Below are 13,145 nucleotides of genomic sequence, written 5' to 3'. Positions count from 1 at the left end.
ATGCTATCAGTTTGCCAGATTGGCTCAAGTTTTTGAGATTTTTGGTATCTTATTTATAGCACTTGTTGGTAAATGCGACGCATCATCTCATTAATTTCTTTGGATTAGTACTTGAACTGAGCAGTTCTCAATATAGTTTTGTGTTAATTAGTGTTCTAAAAGTTTGTTCATAGCTTGATTTTTGCACTAACTTTATGTTGTTGTCTGTTTTCCAGTGAAAAGCATGAACTCATCAAGAAGAAGTTGTCTTAACGATCCAGACTCATTCTGTTACATTTGTGGTGAATACACACTGCCAAAACATAGAAGAAACATAACAGACTTCGTAAAAAAAGTGTATTTTGCCTATTTTGGGGTTATGCTTGGGGACCAAGACAAGTTTTGGGCACCACACATAGTGTGCAAAGCATGTATCGAATTATTACGAAAATGGAGCAAAGGACAAAGAAAAAGCTTCAAATTTGGTGTTCCAATGGTGTGGAGAGAGCCAAAAAATCATCATGATGACTGTTATTTCTGTGCAGTGCAAGTGCAAGGATTCAATAAGCATAAGAAACGAAAATGGGAGTAACATGGAATCTGCAAGAAGGCCTGTCCCTCATTGTGAAGATGTGCCTGTACCTGTGTTTACCATAAATAACAGTCATCATGATGATTTTTTGGCTCTCTCCACACCATTGGAACACCAAATTTGAAGCTTTTTCTTTGTCCTTTGCTCCATTTTCGTAATAATTCGATACATGCTTTGCACACTATGTGTGGTGCCCAAAACTTGTCTTGGTCCCCAAGCATAACCCCAAAATAGGCAAAATACACTTTTTTTACGAAGTCTGTTAAGTTTCTTCTATGTTTTGGCAGTGTGTATTCACCACAAATGTAACAGAATGAGTCTGGATCGTTAAGACAACTTCTTCTTGATGAGTTCATGCTTTTCACTGGAAAACAGACAACAACATAAAGTTAGTGCAAAAATCAAGCTATGAACAAACTTTTAGAACACTAATTAACACAAAACTATATTGAGAACTGCTCAGTTCAAGTACTAATCCAAAGAAATTAATGAGATGATGCGTCGCATTTACCAACAAGTGCTATAAATAAGATACCAAAAATCTCAAAAACTTGAGCCAATCTGGCAAAACTGATGACATATTCAGAATCAGCACCCCAAAAATACCCTAAATTCGATGAAATATCTTTGGCACCAAAAATGCTGTTGACCAGTGTAATCATTCAAAGTTTGAAAATTGCTAATTTTTTTAACATTTTTGTCAAATTTGATATTTTTTTATAATAAACACAAAATATATCAACCTAAATTTACCATTTTTATAAAGTAAAATGCTTCATGAAAAAACAATCTCAAAATAACTCGAATTTGTTGAAGCGTTCCAGAGTTATTACCACATAAAGTGACACTGGTCAGATTTAAAAAATGTGGCCCCGTCACTAAGGGGTTAAAATTCAGCAGCATGAATCTCTTCACCATAATTCATTACCCGCTATCTTGTGTCCTCTCTCTTCCCATATTCAATACTGGTCACAATCCTCTGTGTTCTCTCACCTGTGCTCTTTCAATTGTAAGCAGCTGAGCTGCAAGGCATACTCGGCTCCCTATTCGGGACTGCACTATGGGAGAAGAATTCAATTATAATGGGATCAATCTGGTCATGCCCTTCTCCACTTGGAGCCTTGGGCCCTGGGTGGCAGCTGAGAGTTCTCTCATTATAATCTGCCTCTAAACAGTACGACTGTATTAGCGATTGTTCTGTGTAAACAAGCCAGTAAACGAACACTAAATGACTGGTGTATAGTTGATCAACGTTCATTAATGGTGCATTGATGGACCAAAATGGGCATGTCTAAATACACTAAGCTTTCACTTCTAAAAACCCTGGAAAATACCAGCATGATGTTTGCTTCTTCATGTTAGGCCTCATTCACACATCCTTGTTGCATGTGTTGTATCCATTTTTTTCACAGATACAACACGTACCCATTATGATCTGTTGGGCTGTTCACATGTCCATTTTTTTTGATGGACTGTGTGGCTGTACAAACCTCACAGAAACATCAATTTTTCTGGTATCATGGATGAAAAGGGCCAATACAAGCCATTGCGTCCTTGAAAAACACATACAGTACAACGGTGTCCTGTCCATATTTAACAGTATAGGAGAAGTGTTGCAATTCATTTACTAATTTATGCATCAGTTAAAAACACTGCTGACACACTGTTAGGCCATGTTCACACTTTGCGCTTTTTACCGCGGTGATTTTGATGCTGTGGGTCCGCAGCAGTTTCCATAGCGTTTCCATTTACATGTAAACCATATGGAAACCGCAAACCGCTGTGCACATGCTGTGGGAAAAACTACGCAGAAACGCAGCGGTTTAAAATGAGCAGCATGTCACTTCTTTGTGCAGAATCGCTGCGATTCTGCACCCATAGGAATGCATTGAACCGCTTACTTCCCGCATGGGGCTGTGCCCACGTTGCGGGAAGTAAGCGGTTAATGTGCGGGTGGTACCCGGGGTGGAGGAGAGGAGACTCTCCTCCAGGCCCTGGGAACCATATTTGGGGTAAAAAAAGAATAAAAATAAAAAATCATGTTATACTCACCTCTCAGCGCTGCACGCGGCTGTCCGGTCAGAGTTGCTGTGCGAACAGGACCTGCGGTGACGTCACGGTCACATGACCGTGATGACGCCGTGGTCACATGACCGTGACGTCACGAAGGTCCTTCTCGGCACAGCGTCTTTGGAACCGGAGCGCCGCATGCAGCGCCGAGGAGATCCGGACATCGGAGGGTGAGTATAACCAATTTTTATTATATTTAACATTACTATTGATGCTGCATATTGCTGCATATGCAGCATCAATAGTATAGGAGTAATCCCGCAGCGGAAATCGCAAAACAAACCGCGATAAATCTGCAGGGATAACCGCAGCGGTTTTGCCCTGCAGATTTATCAATTCCGCTGCGGGAGAACCCACAGAGGGACCCCGCAAAGTGTGAACATGGCCTTAGGGTTGGCAGATTGCGCTAAATAAAATAAAGCGCAATCGCAATACGGGGTCCACCGTGCAGGGATGGTAAACTGCTGCTAGTGAACTATAACGGAACACGTGGCGAGCAATTACCTGTACACACTGGGTTAACGCCACTCAGTGTGAACAGGACGCTGAGTTCCAAACTCTAGATAGCAAGGAAAATCCCTGTATGTAGCCGGCGCTTCCGTATAGAGATTCTCATAGATGTTATATATAAATATCTGCTTTATTGAGGTAATACAAAATTACAGGACTACATACTGGGATTTTCCTTGCTATCTACTGTTTTACCACAGATGTGTGAGGGCCTTTTCTGTGTGCCCAGTCGGCCGAGCTGCAGACCGTTCACCTTGGATTCCTGTCGGATCCCCTTTCAATGCTTCATTTTCGCCATTGACTAGGTGAGTACAATTACACTGGTCAACGCAATTTTTCTGGCAAAAGGTTTTAAAACATATTTTAAGTCAATTTTGGCTGCTGATTACGAATATGAACTCCGTTTTTGGCTATCACATCAGGATTTAGAGATATTTTCAATTTTTTATGAAAATTACTCCTAATGTTTTATGATAAAAACACATGATTTTCGGTACTAAATTTTGTATATTTTTAACCAAGGAATAACAAAGATTACAAAGTCTATGTACAGCAAATCAAATATATTTACAGAATTAAACTACAAAATATAAAAACATATATATGGCACGCAGATGAATGGCAAATGGCAGTTATTTGAACTTTTTCTTGGCTGATCTGTGATGTACAGCTTCTGGGTTGTCTCTCATCAAGCTCCAGCAATAGTCAGCCATCATATGTGAGTCTCACCGGTGTTGATACCGTTCTTCCATTGTTTTAATGTCCTGATGAAAACGCTCCCCTTGTTCCACACTCACATCCCCAAGGTTCTCTGGAAAAAAGTCCAAATGGCTGTGTAAATAGTGAATCTTGATACTCATTCTACATCCAAGATTTCGCAGACTCATTAGTAGCTCTTCCACAATCTCTTCATAGTTGTCTGCTTTCTTATTCCCTAGAAAATTCTGCACCACATTACAAAATGCATTCCAAGCTCTTTCCTCTGTCTCATTCATTGATTTGATAAAATTTGGGTCTCTCATAAGTGTTCTTATTTGAGGTCCATCAAATATTCCAGCCTTTTTCTTCTCTTCACTAAGACCAGGAAAAGTTGAACATATATAGTTAAAGCATTCTCCACTGTGATTGAGAGCTTTGATGAACTGCTTCATCAATCCAAGTGTTATTTGTAAGGGAGGAAAGACAATGTTCTTCCTATCCACTACAGGATCATGGATGACATGCTTATCGCCAGATGCCAAACTCTGTCGCTGAGGCCATTCAGTTTTCACCCAATACTCTGCTGTAGCTCTACTGTCCCAGTAGCACAGAAAACAAGGGTGTTTTGTGTACCCTCCTTGCAGACCCAAAAGAAAGTTAACCATTTTCAAATCAACACAAATGAACCACCCAAATTAAACTAAATTTACCTTAGTGAACAGTATAAACTGGCACTTTTCATACACTACATCACTATACACTATTATCATGGAATTCATGAAAATGGGCTATATACCTATAGCACAAAAACGTGATGTGATAGAGAAATTATAAGATCAGATTTGAATTCAGCACCCTCAAATTAGTCTAAAACTGTTCTTAAAGTCCATGCCAGAATTTTTTTTGTAGACCATTGTTATATAAGCGTGCAATTTACACCTAGTTTCTATTGCACTTAGATTGTGCCCGGCGTTGTTCCCATTTTTTCCCTATCCTCAGGGTTGTTTGAGTGCCAAACTCTTACTCCACAGGAAGGAACAGTACAAACGAGTACTAAGTGCTCTGTCCTGTTAAACATCACAGGACAAGCACGTCAACTGAACTCGCACACAGAAACAAAACAGATGCTGAGCAGAATACCCTGACTAGGGTTGAGCTTGCTCTGAAACTCTACTGTGCTAACCGCACACATGTAGGTAACAGATGCTAAGCCAAACAGCTAATTGCCCCCACTGATGCTAGCTAAATGCCAACATGTACAGTCCCAAAGCTAAGACAGACATACGACACTTGTAGACAAAGTGGAAAGGTCTTCCCTCACATAGCCACACACAAATGATATTAGCATGCCCGGGGGTGCCATTGGAAGTCTTTTAAACCCAAAGCTCCACTCTCAAACTCTCATGCCCAGCCGGCCATGACATCGCCCGAGGACCAATCCGGAGCTGCCACATCACCAGAGCTGGAGACGTCCAACCAACAACAGGAAGATGCCACATCACGGACATGCTCAGTAAGCTGATTTCTGGACTTAGACTCCAGAGTGTCAGGTCACCATTGCCTATCGCTGGTTACCATAGACTTGGCTGGAGAACCAGCAGTAACCAGACACCACAAGCCTGAACAAGATGTCGGGACCGATGTCTATGCTCAGCAGCACCTGCAGCGGCTCTGAACATGAATGGGAGACTGCAGAGGCATATAAGGCTTGGGATCTATCCTGTGGCAGTGGGAGAATCCCATCGCCTAACACACATTGAAGGCAAAGTTGGACACATGGACCCATCACTGATGACTCACAGGTACCATATTTTTAAGTATGTGTTTAAACACAGAAGTGTGAATGAGGCTTTAAGGCTGGGGTCACATGGCCATATACAGTTTTGTCCATATATATTTGGACAGAGACAAAATTTTTCTAATTTTGGTTATAGACGTTACCACAATGAGTTTTAAACAAAACAATTCAGATGCAGTTGAAGTTCAGACTTTCAGCTTTCATTTGAGGGTATCCACATTAAAATTGGATGAAGGGTTTAGGAGTTTCAGCTCCTTAACATGTGCCACCCTGTTTTTAAAGGGACCAAAAGCAATTGGCCAGATTCAATAATTTTAAATAAAATGTTCATTTTTAGTACTTGGTTGAAAACCCTTTGTTGGCAATGACTGCCTGAAGTCGTGAACTCATGGACATCACCAGACGCTGTGTTTCCTCCTTTTTGATGCTCTGCCAGGCCTTCACTGCGGTGGTTTTCAGTTGCTGTTGGTTTGTGGGCCTTTCTGTCTGAAGTTTAGTCTTTAACAAGTGAAATGCATGCTCAATTGGGTTGAGATCAGGTGACTGACTTGGCCATTCAAGAATATTCCACTTCTTTGCTTTAATAAATTCCTGGGTTGCTTTGGCTTTATGTTTTGGGTCATTGTCCATCTGTAGTATGAAACGACGACCAATCAGTTTTGCTGCATTTGGCTGGATCTGAGCACACAGTATGGCTCTGAATACCTCAGAATTCATTCGGCTGCTTCTGTCCTGTGTCACATAATCAATAAACACTAGTGACCCAGTGCCACTGGCAGCCATGCATGCCCAAGCCATCACACTGCATCCGCCGTGTTTTACAGATGATGTGGTATGCTTTGGATCATGGGCTGTACCACGCCTTCGCCATACTTTTCTCTTTCCATCATTCTGGTAGAGGTTGATCTTGGCTTCATCTGTCCAAAGAATGTTATTCCAGAACTGTGCTGGCTTTTTTAGATGTCTTTTAGCAAAGTCCAGTCAAGCCTTTTTATTCTTGATGCTTATGAGTGGCTTGCACCGTGCAGTGATTCCTCTGAATTTACTTTCATGCAGTCTTCTCTTTATGGTAGATTTGGATATTGATACGCCTACCTCCTGGAGAGTGTTGTTCACTTGGTTGGCTGTTGTGAAGGGGTTTCTCTTCACCATGGAGATTATTCTGCGATCATCTACCACTGTTGTTTTCCGTGGGCGCCCAGGTCTTTTTGCATTGATGAGTTTACCAGTGCTTTCTTTCTTTCTCAGGATGTACCAAACTGTAGATTTTGCCACTCCTAATATTGTAGCAATTTCTCGAATGGGTTTTTTCTGTTTTCGCAGCTTAAGGATGGCTTGTTTCACTTGCATGGAGAGCTCCTTTGACCGCATGTTTACTTCACAGGAAAACCTTCCAAATGCAAGCACCACACCTCAAATCAACTCCAGGCCTTTTATCTGCTTAATTGAGAATGACATAACAAAGGGATTGCCCACACCTGTCCATGAAATAGCCTTGGAGTCAATTGTCCAATTACTTTTGGTCCCTTTAAAAACAGGGTGGCACATGTTAAGGAGCTGAAACTCCTAAACCCTTCATCCAATTTTAATGTGGATACCCTCAAATGAAAGCTGAAAGTCTGAACTTCAACTGCATCTGAATTGTTTTGTTTAAAATTCATTGTGGTAATGTCTATAACCAAAATTAGAAAAATGTTGTCTCTGTCCAAATATATATGGACCTAACTGTATTCTCTCATGCAACAGAGTTGGGCAGATTATGATAATGACACTCAGCTTAAACTACTCTGTCAGAGTTTGATCCAAGTGTTATATCAGTGTGATCCAATTGTCTCGAATCGCAGCACAGGTGTGGAGAGACGGAGAAATTAATTTCTCGATCTTTTACATTGCAGATGATAGTATAACATGAGTGATTGCGCTCCCTTCAGGCGAGCGCGGATATTACGAACCACGCAATGGGGTGTACCCACGCACCAGACTGGCATATGTGCAGACTAATAGCAAACATACGTACCTGGTTTACCTCTCCTGCAACTCCTACCTTGTGTATGAAAAAGCTCTGTAGTTAATACTATTCTGGTAGAAACACTTGAAGAAAGTGAACGGGTAGAGCTATCCCATAGCCCTAGTCCTAAAGGAAATGAACAGGTAGAGCTATCCGATAGCGCTATTCCTCAATGTTCCTGAGCGTAAGCTATTTCACATGGTTGAGCGCACTTGGGATTTGCCCCAAAGGCCCTGCCCATGCCCAATGTTTAGTCCGTAGACTGCGTCTAGGAGTTAGTCCCGCTTTTGTGTACAAAATTCTTTTACTTTTACAATTGTTAAAAAGCTTAATAAAAGACTTCTTTATACACACAGTTGACAGTAAACCATTTGTCAACATTAGGAATAAGTTTATCTTGCTTCTGTGTCTCAAATATTTTGGCCCTTATTTGTTGGCTTTTCCTTCCCCTGGAGAAAGCCACATATAACTGCCCATGTGAAAACACTGGGAGAGGCAAATAAATTCTTACAATATCCAAGGACTGTCCCTGAGATTTATTGATCGTCATTGCAAAAGCCAACATGACAGGAAACTGACGCTGTCGCATCTAAACTGGCAAGTTTTTATCTTTGGAAATCAGGTCAATTCTTGGAATAAGAACTGTCTGACCCTTTGCTTTTCCATTTAAAGCAACGGCATGAATAACGTTTGCTTTTAAGCTTTTCACATAAAGCCTTGTGCTATTACAAAGGCCACGCTTTTTGTTAAGATTACGCAGGAGCATAATTACAGCTCCTGGTTTCAGCTTTAGTACATGAGGAGGCATGCCAGTGGGATTCAAAGAGTTAAGAAACTCTCCTGGGTAATCTGTGAGAATCACACTCTGCTCTTCCGCAATTGTGTTGATGGAGCGATATGTTGAGTGTTCACCTTAAACTTGACTAAGAATTTTGTCATTCAAGGCATGAACGTCATCATTCAATGGCGTAAGAATTGCTTTATTGGCAAATGCTTCTACCGTTGCATCGGTAATCTCAATTGAGTCACCAAAAATAGCTGTAATTAAATCACCCTCTTCAATAAAAGATTTCGGATTTCAATTGTGTCTTCTGGTAGACCATATACATTTGACAACTCCCCTTTGCCAAGTTTCAGTAACCATGAGTTGTACTCAACTTCGTCCTGAGACGTTCTCATATTCTGTTGTAACTGGAACCATAAAACCTGATTCCAGGATTTGGAGTATTTAATGGTGGACTGTACAATTTGGGCTCTTTTTCCACCTTCCACCATTGATAGGGTTTGACGAAAGTCACCACCGTTTATGAAAACTTTTCCACCAAATGGTCTTTTTTTTTTCCACATATGTCTTGGAACAAATTATCCACAGCGTTCATATTAAAACAGAGAGTCATTGTTACTTTGTCCCAAATAACGACAGATGACTCCCTAAGCTCCTTTACTTGAAGTGAGGTTGGCTTAATTTTTGACACTGTGGTCTCATTTGTTGTAATTCCAAGGCCAAACTTGGAATGGTAGGTGCTACCATTTTGCAGTAATCTAGCCGCCAATCCAGTGAAGGCTACTGAGCAAATAGACTTCTTTTCTGCTTGTAGTGTCTTGTGCAAACAGTTGTACAAAAATGTCTTCCTACTGCCTCCTGGGCCATCCAGAAAAAAATAGTATGAGCTAGTGTCTTCTGGCTGTGATGCAGCATTGACTGCTTGCATAATTGCATCGAAAGATGATTTCTGAGCTTCATTAAGCATAGCTTTCAATTGCTCAGCCTCCTGCTTTATTACAGCATAATTCAGTTGGTCCAGTATTTCATCTGGAATATTTACTGGAGTTGGCAATCTGTAGTCAGCACAGGACTTTTTATTGCTTAAGAGCACTTCATTAATATCACGAAGAGCCAGTTGCGCAGCAATTTCTGGAGCATACCGCCTGGTGTAATCCTCCATAAATTCGGTTTTATATTTTTGCCATAATGCCAATGGTTTAGCTGGTTCCCCATATACACAAATAATTTGCGAAGTTGGTAGGGCATTTAGAAAGCAATTGCATCCGTTATACCGTCTTCCCATTGGGAATCGTCTTCCAAAAGATGAAGATCAATGCACGCATTTTTATACGTGTCATGTACAACTCCATTGACAGTCCTTAAGTCAGTATAAGACTTTGCACCTCTTACGTGAAGTAAAAGGAGTCTTAGGTAATACAGCTCACATCTGTTAAAGAGACTGTATACATTCGGTCAATTGTTTTCCCAAATTGAGCCCGTTGTTTTTTCCATCCTTCTAGTACAGCTTTTCTATCCCATAGTGTTCAGGGATTTAACTGTACAAATACTGACGGGCGGAAGCGTCAACTCTGTTTAGCCCAAAAAAAGCCTGCAAAGTAGAGGCTTTTGAGTCTGAAATAACCATATCCACATTACCATCTTCGAAAAACACTTGCTGCATGTTTTCAAGGTGAACAGCAAGCCTTTTAATGGTATGTGAAGCATCATGCATTTTATTTTTTCTGATTCTCCACATGCCCTCAGGGGCGCTTATATACTGAGAATCTAGGTACATGGCTGGTTCATTCCAGTTTAATGTATCAAACTTGATATTGGCACAGTCATGTCCTTTGTATACATATTTGAAAAGATATTTAACACTTTTTATTGAAGCACATATCTCAACATTGATATGGCAATTGTACTTGAATAATAAATAAGGGTTACATGGAACTACCCATCTATTGTCGATTTCTCGCGTTCCTCGTCTGGTTTTCCCAGTATTACGTCGACGGTACTGTGGGTAACCATCAACATTGGAGTTTGTCTCTGTATTAAATTCCTTTGGGAATTTTTTTGCGCATTAACCATCTGTCATGCATATAGCACCAGGTTGATCTTCTCCACATGGGCCATGAATCCTGTGCTTCATCACTGCCTCATGCAGTTTTGGATTTGCTGTCTCATTTGGGATTTCAACAGAGACCAATTCGTCAATTATTTCTTTGTCCCTCGGTTTATCTTCCTCTCCGAGGATTAAGAGCATGTGAGCGTGTGGTAGTCCACGCTTTTGAAATTCTATTACATGCACATAGGCAACTACACGGCCAAAAATAAGTTTTTTCAAAATCTCGTTAAGCACGGCTTGGAGTTTGATTTTAAATACTCGTGCAACCAAATGTGGTCTGAATTCTGGCCTTTGCCATGGTTCTAGGTTTCCAGTAATTTCTTTCCACTTTGGGTTACAATGTCATCGTAACAAAAAGATCTGGCTTTCCGAATTTTCGGACAATTGTCATGGCGTCTTGGTAATTCTGCTGCATTGCTCTTGGGCTTCCAATGAAAGAGGATGGTAAAATTACTGGTGTCCCAGCTTTTAGCCCTTTGTGTAATGCAGCATTATGGATGTGATCCATAACGCCGGCATAACTGTCGACGCGTAATGCCTTTTGATTTTGTTTTATATATTTGATCCTGTTGGATTCAATTTTGACGTAACTGTCAACGATAAATTGTTGCGTCAACTTCCCAGCATTTAAAAGGGGATTGAACGCGTCATGAATGGCAAGCCTGTATGCATAGTACTGCAACAGGGTGATTTTTTTTGTCGATCTTGATCCACTGGTATGGATGGTAGATGAATGTCACCAATTCCTTGATGTTGCACACTTAGGGCAATTGGAGTTGTCAAATTTATTGTCCATCCACTGTCCCCATATGGGAATAGAAGTGGATATGTCATCGCATCACACTTTCTATGAAGAAAGCTGATTTGAACAGTTTGGTTTTCACTTTTGAGGTGAACTCTGATGTCCCCATTACATTTTGATAAATTATAGCTATTTCATTGAATCTTGGTGCATTGTAGCGCATCTGGTTATCATTGTAGTCATTTATAATTGACATTGTTATTTCGAGTGGATCGTGATTTTCTAATTCAGCAATCCTCTCTTCCTGTATTTCAAATTCCCTCATCATTGTGAAGGCTCTTGCAAGTGGGTTAATTGCTTTCATTTTCTCTCCAAGACATGATAGCAGTGCTGGGAGGCACTTTTATTTGCTTGACTTCTTGTACGTAATGCTTCTTCACTGTCCAAGATATAAATCTGGGCAAACTTGGGAGTACTACCCACAGCGGGATGAAAAGGGGCGGTTCTATGGTAAATTTGTCCATGAATTCAAAAAAAGTATGTACCATGCCCAGGAGGTGGCGCTACTTGTGCTCCCATTGATGCCAAAGCAAGTGAGCTATTGTATTGCCTTATATTAGCCATAAAGTTATTGGAGTGCTGATGCTCTCCTTTCATCAACTTGACTAATTGGTCATCCATACGAATGGGACGTACAGTGTGTTCCAAATTATTATGCAAATAATATTTCCTCATATTTTCTCTAAATTACCTATCTGAATTGCAGTCATTGTTATTTTCCAGTCATCTACTATTCTAGTATAATTGCAATGTTTTGGAACAAACTGCCTATGAAAACAGTATCTTTTAAAAAAAAATAAAACACTCAAAATGCATGTTCTAAATTATTATGCACAGCAGAGTTTTCAACCTTTTTTTTATATTTTGAACAAAAAAATGGTCAATTGTGAAGTTATAAGCATTATCAGCTTATTACAAAATGAAATCAAACAGTTTTCAAGTGAAAACTTTATTCTAGGTGATGTTGCATTTGCACATAGGACCCCTTGTTCGAAAGAAGCTTCTGAACTCTCTCGTCCATTGAATTTGTCAGTTTTTGGATGGTTTCTGCTTCAATTGTTTTGCATGTGGACAGAATACCCTCCCAGAGCTGATGCTTAAATGTGAACTGCCTCCCGCCATCATAGACACTCCTTTTGCTGATGCTCCAGAGGTTCTCAATGGGGTTGAGGTCAGGGGAAGATGGTGGCCACACCATAAGTTTGTCCTCTTTTATGCCCATAGCAGCCAGAGATGCAGATGTGTTTTTTGCAGCATGAGACGGTGCATTATCATGCATGAAAATGATCTTGCTGCGGAAAGCACGGTTCTTCCTCTTGAACCATGGCAGGAAGTGTTGTTTTAGAAACTCCACATAGATTATGGAGTTCATCTTTACCCCTTCAGGGATCCTTAAGGGGGCCGACAATCTCTCTCCCCATGATTCCAGCCCAAAACATTACTCCACGTCCTCCTTGTTGGCGCCTTAGCCGTGTTTTCATGGGGTGTCCATCAACCAGCCATCCTCCACTCCATCCATCTGGACCATCGAGCGTTGCACTGCACTCATCGCTGAACAAAACAGTTTGGAAGTCAGTCTTCATGTATCGTTTGGCCCACTGGAGCCATTTCTGCTTATGCAGTGGATAGAGGTGGTTGACAGGATGGCTTACGCACCTCTGAAGGACCCTGCACCTTGTTGTTCTGGGGACGTTGGAGGCACCAGCAGCTTCAAAAACTTGTCTGCTGCTATGACAAGGCATTTTTGCAGCTGCTCTTTTAACCTAACGCAATTGCCTGTTGAAAAGAGTCCT

Source organism: Ranitomeya variabilis, chromosome 5 (assembly GCF_051348905.1).
Source record: "Ranitomeya variabilis isolate aRanVar5 chromosome 5, aRanVar5.hap1, whole genome shotgun sequence".
NCBI lineage: Eukaryota > Metazoa > Chordata > Amphibia > Anura > Dendrobatidae > Ranitomeya > Ranitomeya variabilis.
The sequence above is the reverse complement of the archived record's forward strand: the minus strand, read 5'-3'. Positions refer to the sequence as shown.